The 12,387-nt window shown below is 36.0% G+C and overlaps 1 protein-coding gene across 4 annotated transcripts in view; it reads left to right on the forward strand.

Annotated features, from left to right (window-relative positions):
* Positions 1 to 1,172: 1,172 nt before the first annotated feature.
* ptpn4a (protein tyrosine phosphatase non-receptor type 4a) overlaps positions 1,173 to 12,387 on the forward strand; it is a 44,444-nt gene continuing 33,229 nt past the window's right edge. For 3 of the 4 annotated variants that reach the window (XM_039682249.2, XM_039682250.2, XM_089133216.1), the window contains exon 1: positions 1,174 to 1,568. The gene's annotated coding sequence lies outside the window, so the exon portion shown is untranslated. Of the gene's footprint in view, positions 1,569 to 12,387 lie in introns of all 4 variants that reach the window. The other variant, XM_089133217.1, reaches the window with a different exon arrangement.

Below are 12,387 nucleotides of genomic sequence, written 5' to 3' on the forward strand. Positions count from 1 at the left end.
AAGGATGGATGCCAAAAGATGTTTGAGAGGCAATCTTGCTGAAGCACACATTGGGTGTGGACAGTTCCCAGTGTTTGCATACTAGATCACTTATTCTGTAATGACATTTCCAGTAGATTTGGCTTTCTGCAGTGTCAGCCCTTTCATTGCTCTCTGAACAGTGTTTTACTGTATGTTTTTTCCCCCTCCTTTAGATAATAGCTCATTTCAAGCTAAACGCATACTTTTTATTTCTATACAATTTAGTCTTTAAATGTCTGCTATAGTGTTATATATTCTGCTCACTGTGAAGTTTTAGATAGATAGTTAAATCATTTGTATCTACTAATTTGAAAATAGTACAGGGCCTACAAATAATAGTAAAATATAATAATAATAATAATATATATTATACATTATGGAATGTAATGTATACATACATTATATATATAAAGTGTTTACATGCAAATATTTCATAAAATAAAAAGTTATAATGGCTTCATGACAGTCAATGTCAAAATAAAGCTATGTGGTTTACCAATAAAGCTATGTGGTTTCTTAAGTTTGATAATTAATCTGCTATGTCATGTTTATGACAGATTGTGTTGTCTTAGTAATGTCAAGTTGTCATGACAAAGACAGGTTATGATGTATTGGTTTATGTCAATGTCATAACAAAGACATCTCAAACAATGTCATATTTGCATTAAAAATGTCATAACTGAGCGAATGACACTTAATGACAGTTGTCAAAACATGCACAAACCTTCATTCATATTCATAACATATGTCATTTCATGATTATGAAGGTGTCATGTTAGTCTTATGCACACCTCTTCAAGTAAAGCGTTACCTCAAACCCGTACACGTTAAAGACGTAACTAGGAGCTTTAGCGCGATTTGGCCACACGATGCCACTATTGCCCTTAAACTAGCTACCTGTGCCTTGAATATGCGATCTTGTATGCCGAATCGTTGCACTAGACTTTTGTTAAGAGATGTTAGTGAGTCAATAATCAATGTTTGTCCCGCTATATCTTGATAAAACAAGCTTGTGGATAAAAACAAGCTCTCTATCTGTTTCTCAGTCTAAATGGAAATTCCCCGCCTACCTAGGTTGTGATTCCACCCCCGACCGCTAGTGGCGCTGCGGAGAGATGTCGCGCCATGTTACAATGTAACACTTGGTACTGGTTGCTGCTTCTGCAGCTACTACAATGTAACAGCGCCGTGAACTGAGACACAACAGAAAAAAGTCAGCGATCCTGATGAGCCGACCTCCGGAGTGGGAAATGCTTTTTTATTCTCCTGCGAGATTCCTTCCTCCGCCCTAGTGGTCCGTTGACTGGATTGCAAAGTGTCGTCGCTGACTGACTTTACAGGATTGAGTTTATGTGGATTATTGGAAGCGGAGGCTCGTTGAGTTGTGTGTGTGTGTGTGTGTGTGTGTGTGTGTGCTGGGCTGGAGTGGGTCAGTATGAGGCTGCTGTTACTGCTGCTCTGAGCGGGCTCTCCGCTCCTCTGTCTTGGGTCTCGAACGAAATCACATTTACTTATAAAACTGGACACCCCTGGAGCAGTTTATGACGGTAAGAATCGGAATGTTACTTTGATGTTACTGGGAAATTTCTTCACTTCAAAGCTGCCCGCTTTCCTGTACAAAAAACAACAACAAAAACACACAAACACATTTCTTGGTATTTCGTGTTGCCTATCATATTTGTATCTATAAAAGAAAATAAACATAAAAGGAAGGAAGACTAAGCATTTTATTTGTAAATTTTAGAAAGTTCTGCTGTTCAAGTAGCTTTTTCTTTAGCTGAAGACATTAAAAGCATATTGGATTTTGTTGGACCTTGTGGTGTATTTAACTAACACAATAGTGCTCAGATGAGAGATGAACATGATCATAAATTCAGTTTGAGAGGATTAGCCTATCCTTCTTTACTTCTGTCATTAAAAGCCAAACACGAATGTTTCCAGTCATTGGTGAAAACATTTGGTGATTTCGAAGTCAAAGAAGTGTTTGTGTGGTCACACTTTTTTTAATCAGAGTTAGTATTTCATATATCTACACGTCTACATGTCAATGACGTCATCGTTTTTGACAGCGTTTATGACTAGGCGCATGTGACTCGATCATTACTACGTCATATGAACAGGTGAAAACCAGTTGTTCAGAATTCTTCCCTCATGAAGGCACGTGTGTGTGTGTGTGTGTGTTTATATTGTCAGGGTGATTGGGACGTTGAGATGATTTATAAAAATGTTTCTCAATCAACCTAAATTCACTTCGTGTGTGTGTGTGTGTGTGTGTGTGTGTGTGTGTGTGTGTGTGTGTGTGTGTGTGTGTGTGTGCGCATACAGGATCTTCTTGACCAAAAATGTATGCACCTCTTGATGGAAATAAATGTTGTGATGTTATTTTCATGATCAAGATTGCGTATTGATAAAAAAAAAGTGTCCAGCACTTAAGTCTACTACAGAAAATCCCAAAGACTTTCAAAGAATTTAAGGTCTGGACTCAGAGGTGCCAAATCATGTGTGAAAATTATTATTCATGCTCCCTCCCAACCATTCTTTCACAGTTTGAGCCTGATGAATCTTGACAATGTCATCATGGAATATGGCCATGATGACGTGTCTTTCGACATGGTTGTTTAAGTAATGAAAAGCTACACACTCCATCAATTGGTGTTAGAAGAACTGTTGCCAAACTTATAACATGCTAGAAACATAATAACCACTTTATTGTTGGCCTGTGGTCTAAGCCTAAAATGGTTAAACATTAAGCTATTAATTGTCTTAACCACAAATTATTAGTCAGGAAATTATCAAAATTAAAGCAAATGCTCTACTTAAATAGCCATTGCTCTCTTAGAAAAAACATCACAGACAGAATGAAGTTTTTGGCAGATTTTGAGAAGTTAATAAAACATGAGTTGCATGGTGATTCTTCAGAATGGTGTCTTCGAGCGTCTGGTTAGTATATAATAATTAATGCATCTCTCCCACAGTGAAGCATGGAGGAAGAGACTGTGTCATTGTGTGGGGAGCCTTTTTTAGCTGCTAGTATTGGTGAGCTGCTTCACTGTGAAAACTCATTTAAAGCTTTGGAGTACATGAGAATATTGCAGAATGGATTAGAAACCAGTAGACAACCACTAAATAATATTTTTGGCTTGTCATACAACATTCATATTTACACAAGAAGTGTGTAGATGTATGTATATATGTAAAATAACCATTTTTTTATTAGAATATATTTAAAATGTAATTTATCTCTCTGATTGCAAAGCTGAATTTTCAGCATCATTACTCCGTGTTCAGAAACCTTCAATGTGCTTATTTGGCGCTCAAGAAACATTTCCTCTAAATTATTAATGTTGAAAACAATTGTACTATTTTTTTTTTTTTTTAAATCGTGAAACATTTTGATGAATACAAAGTTAAAAAGGTAACACTTTATTTAAAGGTGACAGTTACACGTTATTGCATGTACTAACTATAGTAATAACAGTAAAATATCCATAATTACAACTAACCCTAAACCAAACCCAAACATTAACTCTAGTAAGTAATTAACATTACTCAGTACTTATTTGAGTAGGTACAATGTAACTACTTCACCTTAAAATTAAGCGTAATAACCAAAAAGAATAGCATTCTTTTGAAATAGAAATATTTTGTAACTAAGTAGCGGTCACTTGTGATCAATTGAAGGCACCCTTTCTGGAAAAAAAGGGTTAATTTCTGTTAAAATATAAATAAAAGATACTACCCCCATATGCAAAAGAAAATAGAAATAGCTTCATGAATGGTCATGAACATTACATTAGATTCCATTGGGCTGAGTGGATGTTCTGCAGTAGCAGTCTGGATGGGTTCAGGGTGTCAGCTGTTAGGGGTGTGAGAGCTGCAGCAAGGGCCCTGGCAGGCATTTCTCTGCACCTGAGCCAAGGCCATGTGGAGCTGATTTGAGGAGTTTTGAAGAGGGGGTAACAGGAGGCAGGTGTTCAGACAGTTGGATCTGGCAGCACCTGCCCATCTCAGTATTGGAAACCACATTGCCTGACCGAGGACATTGGTGTAAATTCTGACCTCCTGAGAGCAACCCAGGTCAAGTTAAGCACCTTATTATGGAGATGGTTCATGGGATCTTAACACTGTTTACTCTCAGACTGAGCTTATATTTCATTTCTAGCTAAAGGGTCTTCTTTTTTCACTGTTCTTTTGTTGTATTAATCAGTGGGCTTCCTCAAGCATGAACATTCATCAACAAATCATTTCTCTTAAAATGGCAGAACTGGTAGTTGCTTCTAATCGTTGTGAAATATTAGCATTGTTATACAAGTTGCATCACAGAAGAAGTGATGTTACAATTTGATATTTTGGCCCATTTTATTTTATTGTAAAAGCAAAAAAGCTAAAACTTCACTAAAATTAAAACCAAAACTTCACTAAAACTAAAAGTAATCTAAAAATCAACTTTCGACCAATGAGCGTGGCACACTACATTTCAAAGTTGATTTGTTAATTTCTTTCCTATTTTAAATGTATTACTGTGTTGGTAAAGCTGTGTTTTCAGCATCATTAATCCAGTCTTTAGTGTCACATGATCATTCATCAGAAATCTTTCTACAAGAAGAAACATTTCTTCTACTTATTATTATTATTAATATTGAAACAGTTGTGATCTTTAATTTGTTTGTGGAAACTGATTTTTTTTCAAGATTTGATGAATAGAAATATTTTTTTAAACAGCATTTATTTACTTTAAATATATTTTAAAAATTCTTTACTGTCACTTTTGATAAAAGTGTTCCCATTTCTTACTGAATCAAAGTATTAATTTCTTTCAACAACAGCAACAAAAAAAACAACAACCTTTTAACAACTTGATCAGCTTATTGACCACAAACTTTTAAACGATGGTGTACTCTCCGAGAGACTGTAGTTGGCTTCTCTTCACCGCCAGCTGAGAATTTCAGTGTCAGACTCTCTTGATAATATTTGAAGCGCTGTTGTTCTTTGTGGAAATTATCATAGGGTTTGGTATCCTACTTAGTGCAAATTTTAAGAAAGCTTTGAATGGACCTGAAACACCCATCAGATTTGACTAGACAATCAGGAATTATCATTAGTTCATCTAAGCACTGCACCTTCTACTGTCAGTGTCAGGTCAAATATATTCATCTCAGATCTGATTCATAAAGAGATGAGCCTGCAGGAAATACAGGCTTGTTTTGACAGATTTTCTCTGCTTGTTCTTTCCAATGAAAACTTCCTGTCAGAGATGGTTGGAGATGAATGACTGGCCTCGGTATCATGAATAGAGAGTGTTCTGTCAGTGGTGTTGCGGTGACTGCTCATGTGGCACTCAAACGGATCACCAGCCAGCGTTTCAGCAGAAAATCACAGCTGTGTACAGCCCATCTGTCGCAGACTCAAATGTGTTTTACAAGGGCAATGGTGCTTGTTATTGTTGGTAGTGTGTTGTTTTTGTGAGGGAGGATTTATTCAATAATTTCCATTTCTCAGTTTTCCTGATGAAATGGCATATTCTTTCGAATCCACATCATAGATTTAGTCAATTATAAATCTCTGTGTCGCTTCCTCATGCTGTCACCAAACACGCGCTCGGCCCTGAGGAAATGAGCGTCACTTTTTCTGGTAAGTGCTTCAAAATTGTAAGGAAAAGCTATAATGGGCTTCCTTTTTACTTGGAGACTTTTTTTTTTTTTTTACCACTGTGCCGACAGAAAATATAATTTCTTTTTTGAGACTAATTTGATATTAGTTACCGTTTAAATATTTGGGGTAAGTTCAAGTTTCATTTCGCAAAGGTGCAGTAAATTGTCCAAAAGTGACAGTAAAAACATTGTTACAAAATATTTCCATTTTAAATGATTGTTGTTCTTTTGATCTTTCTATTTATCAAAAATCCCTGAAAAAAAAGTAAGCAACACAAGTGGGTTTTTTGTGTTCTGAGCACACAATCAACTTATTAGATTGATTTCTGAAGGCTGCTTTTACTTGACTGTACAACTGTGTTGTATTTTAACTTGTTTGTTCTATTGTGTAAAGTGCCTTGAGAAGCTGCTTTTAATGCGCTATATAAAAATAGTTATTATTATTATCATGCTGAAAATCCTTTCAAAAACATACAATCTGTAACTTTTTATGATGTCTCATTTGTTAACATACTTTAGAATAGCAGTGAGCAGTATATATTTTTAATAGTGTCATTTATTAACTTAAATGAAAATGTTCATATTCACGTTAGTTAACATATGTTTAATTTTAATAATGTTTTAATAAATGTTGAGATTAACATTAATTTAACTAATATACTTTAGGTAACTAATGTTAACAAAAGAACATTATTTTAAAGTGTTACCAACAAATATTAGCCATAAAATAAAGCACTAAGTTGAACTTGACCTTAAAAGAATCGAAACATCCAAAACAGAATAAGTATTAGTGTTATTAGAATGTCCCTTCTGCCACGAAATATATAATTTATGATAAAACCTGTGGAGATTCCCTACTGCATTTCATTGGCTTGTGCCTGTCTGCAACTAAACTCAAGACAGACAAAAATAGACGACCTCCTTTTTTCCCTCCATATTTAATGCAAGGCTCGTGACACATCTCTAAGAGACAATGATATGTTTAAGCATTGAGTAAAGTTCTTGTGCTTTGACGGAAAGAGGAAGAGTCGTTTGGAAAAATTCCACCGCATGAGAGTGTGTCTATCTGTGGCCTACATCTGTATTATCCCTTCGATTTACACAAGCCTGTTCCTGTGTTTGGACCACTTGTGCATGAAATGTTTTTACAAGAATTGTATGCGTGTCTCTTTCGTCCCCTTTTGACCACATATGTCCTGATTTCTTCAAAGGAAGGATCTTTTTTAGATCTTTGGATGTAATGGACGTAACAAGCTTGCAAAATTTACATATGAACATGATCATATGATCAAATAAAACACACAGGCAGCTTTTGTTTCTTTTCTGACAGCCACAAGATGCTACACACTTTTACTGGGTGTTAGAAATCAGGAATGGTGAGAGAACATTGTGCTTGGTATTTTTTTATTTATTTTTGTCTTCAGTCCAAACTTAGGTCTTCAGTGGGAAAAGTTCAAAACCAGTCTGACTATCGCGCTTCCCATTAATGTTTACGCATTAGCTCATAAGCTGATTGTGGCTGTTCGAACACATGAGCATCTACACCAAGACGGCAATCTGTCGATTGCGTTTTCGACTATCTCTGGAAGGTGTTGAAAGTGGACAAGCTCAATGTTTTAGACCATGATTAAACCTGTAGCGTTGTCCACCGTGATTCAATCAACCAAAACTTATCTTAATACCATGGTGACACCGCCTGAGTTGAAGGGCTAAGGCTAACTGTTAAAAGTTAATTAAGTGTTGGTTTATTGACCCTTTTTCATAGGATGTTTGATGTGGTGTTTTACAAATCTGGAGAGACTGGAAAATGATTTTAATTACAGTGTTATGAACTTACTTTTTGGGGTTTAACTACTAGTTAATTTGATGTAGGAAACTGATTTCAGATGCTACTACCAGGCATACTGAAACTCTTAGGAAACAACTGTGCAGTTCAGACCTGTTTTGATGAGTCCCATCCACTGCTTCTTAGCTTTACATTTCACATTTTTCCAGTGTTGCTGCATTGGGATACTCAAACAAACAGAGCCCATAATGTTTACTCTTTGGCGAGGATATCAAACTACTAATGGCTTTACTTGCAACTGTCTCTGCATATTAAATTATATATTATTTTATGTGCAGTATACTTGACTAAAATCAATACTTTTAATTGTGATGCTTTTAAATTGGGTAATCAATTTAAATACCTGGGTATTTAATCCAATGTAAACGAAGACATCACAGCATAATAATGTACAGCATTAAAAAAAAATGATATTCTTTTTGGGAGTTGTTAAAGAAACCTTTTAGCAGTTATTTAAAAGTGTTATTAAAGATTAACTTTTAAGTTAACATTACTTCATGGCAATGGTAATTTAATTTACTTAGTGAATCTTTGCTTGGTTCACTATTCAATTTGATTAGCCTATGATTCTGAAGGTAAAAAGTCAATTATAAAACAATATCAAAATGCATCCTTTCCTCCAATTCTGTTTTTGTTTTGATGCAGAATCGTTCAGCAACAGTGCATTGATAAATGAACATATTCAACAGCTCTGTAATCTCAATGTTAAAATAGTGGAAATGAGCATGGACGATATTTAATATCAACCAATAAGGTACTGATATCGTGCATCCTAGTAGTTCTGCCACAGTACCTTTTTCATTGTTGTCCCCGACATTTACAAAAAAAGCTATACACTACAAGTCTTAATACCTAGTGCTTTCCCTTAAAATTCCATACTGCCCAAGCTGCTTTTCATTTCCCTCATCCACATTCAAACTGTTTTTAAAACATAGCGGTTGGAAAATCACTCTTTTCCTTTTTTACTTCCTCTAGTCATTGCATTTGTGCTTGCTGTGCCAAATGTAGCCAGAGGCTGCAAAAATGTCAAGTTCAGAGATTGACTGGGTTGTGCTTGTAAGATCTGGTTACACACTGACTCCCGTAGACCTAGTTTGAAAGTGTGTATACTCACCTGAGTCAGGATGCTCCCCACATGCCAGAGAACACATTCGCAGCACATTGGGTTGTTTATGTGGGCTGCCATTGGCCATTTGCTGTAGAGGAAAGGTCTGTGTTTGTTCTCCCAAAATGGGATTCAAACCAACTGCAAGCTAACATGCATGACAAATTTACCAAGCTCTTTATCCTTTATTAGTTATTGGCTATTGTAAGCTCTAAGCTTTCTTTGTGCTTTTGCAATTCTGTATTGTGTGTCTGTGGCATTATGCTGCAAATGTCTTTTTTAGAGTGACTGTTTTCATTTGTTTTGCCTTGTTCAACAGTGCTACTGTAACCTTAAACCTTTAGACTGAGGGAGTCCTTTTGCTAGCAGCAATTCTGAACGTGCAGAATTGTGTGATCATTCTCCTGTTTCAGTTTTGGTCAGAGTCCAAATCTAGATAGGCTGGTCCCATTTTAACACTTTCTAATATAAACATTTACAATTTCCACATATTCAAGGCAATGCAAATTCAACCACTTCCCAAGAGCTTTTAGGTGTATGGGTCATATTGTGTGAAGGCTAATTCTCCCTATGAAATAAAACTTTAATGTACTTATAGAAATATATAATTTTACTTTCAGATTTAAAACCATTTATGGAGTATTAAGCTTTAAAATCAGCTTGTTTGGAAATCCTTGAATCCATAAAATATTATATGACTGCCCACATTCATACCAGAATTAATTTATACCAGAATCTTCAACTGTTTAATGTGGAAAGTTTCTAAGCAACTGTAATCGGGCTAAAGTTAAGCTATTGATCTATGTTGGCAGAAGAAATGTTTATTAATTCAGGTGGTTTAATGTTTCATGCTGGTTACAAAATTGTATTAAAACAATTAATTTAGCTTAAACACTTTCCCCACCAGCATTTTTGAAAAAAGTTGCCACCAGCATTTTTGATAATTTACATAAAACTTTCATGATGGCTCCCAGAATATTTTGTCATATAAATATCTGAACATGCATAAAAACAATTAAAGAACAGACACAAAAAACCCAAACATTTTATTCTAACTTTATTGTATTCATTCTTTTTATAAACACACAAGTTTCATAAGATTTTTTTCAAAGAATACAACGTGCATAAGCTAATGGACAGTGTAATGTGAGTCTCCTGAGTCATCTGTATCCTAAGCAAGATGAATGGAAGGAAATGTGACACGAGGATTTCCAACATACAACACATCCCTGCAAAGGGCTCGAGGCTCAAGTTGACCGTGTAGTACACATAGCATCTATCGATCTGGACTTCCCTCGTCTGGGGACGTATAATGAATACAGAACATTTGAGTTGAGCTAGTTGCCTTTTCAGCTGTAGTCTCCATTACTAAAGTGCTCAAGACTCTTCTACCATCTTCAGCCCAGGGGAGGCTTTCTTCCCTCTAATGAAGTGAGGCAGATTTGTTTACAGGATATTGATTGCTGTGGTAGTCGTCCTTTTATTCAAGTCGTTGTGTTCCTGGTGAGTGGTTGTGTCTCTCGGCGGAGAGGCCGGATGCAGGAGTGGAAACATGCAGGGTCTGTGTGTCCAGAAACTGACAGCGTCAGAGTGGGCAACCCCTCAGCAGACTGGAATGTGCAGCTTTAATCAAAAATGTTTGAGTTTTGGCTCAGGGGAACCAAGAAGCTTGTTGGTGTAGCCTTTTGCCATGCCTTGTAATATTTTGAACCTGAAAACGCACACAAAAACAATTTGGTGTAAGCTTTAATAAATGTGAAAGTGAGTAATTTTGCCTGATTTTGATCATTTGCATTTTCTGTTTCAACCGGGGAAAGACGTCATTAAAACAGCTTGTAGGCTATCATTTAAAATAACATTTACTTAATCCATAAACATATTAGTTAGCTAGAATAACTTTTGTTATTTATAAGTGTTTTGTTAAATGCACTGTATTACAAATTCATTAAATTTTTACTTAACCTGTTAGTGAGGTCTTCAGTAATTAATGTATGCTATGTTATGAAAACAAGTTATAAGCCTACAGTTTTTCGTTTGAATTTTCTTTGCGGTGCATCCCTGAGTTTTATCTATAAAAGCTGTTTAGCGTATACACTGGTATATGGGGGCATATAATAAGTAAAAAGAAATCGCTAGTTAATACCACTAACAAGGCTCAAAATAGCCCCACACTAACACAATAATATAATGAGGGTTCCTACATGCAAATCGAAGCATTGAGAACTGTGTAAGAGTACAGACCACTTAATAAGAAGTTATTTTATAAAGACAGTGCACTTCGTGTATACAGGCCGCAGCCATCTTTGGAAAACAGTCTCGACAAGTTGAACCACAAATCTTGCATAGTGTGCCTTTAAAGACTCCATTTGTCCATTGTTTATTTCTAAAGAAACATGACAATGTATAAAAAGCTCCATTACCTTGTATCTTACGTTATGGCCCCGTAGAAGCAGTTTTTGTAAAAAATTGGCTAACGATTGCGTCATAACACACGACTCTCTGTCGCACAGTGAATAAATTACCGTATAAACAGAAGCTCGTGCACAATCGGGGGGATGTGGAGGCATAAAGTGGAGGCATCTCCGGCTCTGCACGATTCGGAAGGGAATGATTCAGATTTCTCTTGGCACAGCTACTAGAAGACAGCAGGTGTCTCACGTCGTCAAGCTCAGTTTGAGACTGACATTACAGGTGATTTTTAAGGCAATTATCAAAGTTGGATCAAATGTGGTTTCATTTACCAATAAAAGATGTGATTTGTTGTATTTAATTACCCCTCAGCAGTTTTGGACTCATTATATTATTTTGCATCGAGGTTGTACGACTGAATGCGGGGACCTCAAAACATAATTTCACATCAGAAATGAAATGGGCTGTGGGAATGAAAACATGGAAAAAAGTATGAATAATTTGCATATAGGTTTTATGTTTTGGTGAATTATTATTCTGATGAGACCCTCATTAGTTCGTCTGCATGTCAGAAACTTGCACCGGTGCAGCCAAATGATTTTTCTCATTCATATTCTGTAATTTGCGAGTTAAATGCTTGTTCTGTTGAGCTGAGTTAAGCTGAATGTAATGGAAGCCTATTCAAGCACGCTCATGTGGTTAGATGATGTCCCCCAAAGGAACATACAAGGTTAGCTTGCATAGGAGGATCGAGCTACATTGAGGACACTTGGGCTGTGTAGATGCTGTCATGCTTACTGACCTTTTGGGCTTTGGGTTTGTGCGCTTTGAATGCATTACAGTTGATGTTTTTGGAAGACTGTATAGTAAACCATTAAGTTGAATTTTTGTTTACACTTTTATAAGTCCCCAGCCGCTTGTTCGGTATTACGACACAATGAGAACATTGCTCTTCAGTAGTTTGCCCTTTTACTCTCCTGTTTTTTTTTTTTTTTTACTTCCAGCAGTGCACATGCAAGCTGCTTCATTCAAATGCCATGCTCTATAATTAAGCCATTAATAAACCTGTGAACAACAGAATCCTATATATTGCTTTTTGTCTCTAGATTTGTTTTAAATCCTGAGGGAGCAGGAATTTTTCAAAACTAGGAATTTTTTATTGAGTTATTGTATGTATTCTATTTTATTTTAGCTGCTTATATATAAACTAAATGCTTTAGTGTTTCCCTTTTTCCACAAAAAAAAAAAAAAAAAATTGCGCTTGACTGCCCAGAAATCCCTGCGAGGTGAGGTACCTTAAAGGTCAGAGATATTTCTCTGTGACCTTTGCATGACTGTAGATCTATGAATGAACA

This window comes from Pimephales promelas, chromosome 7 (assembly GCF_988280905.1).
Source record: "Pimephales promelas chromosome 7, fPimPro1.hap1.1, whole genome shotgun sequence".
NCBI classification, from domain to species: Eukaryota; Metazoa; Chordata; class Actinopteri; order Cypriniformes; family Leuciscidae; genus Pimephales; species Pimephales promelas.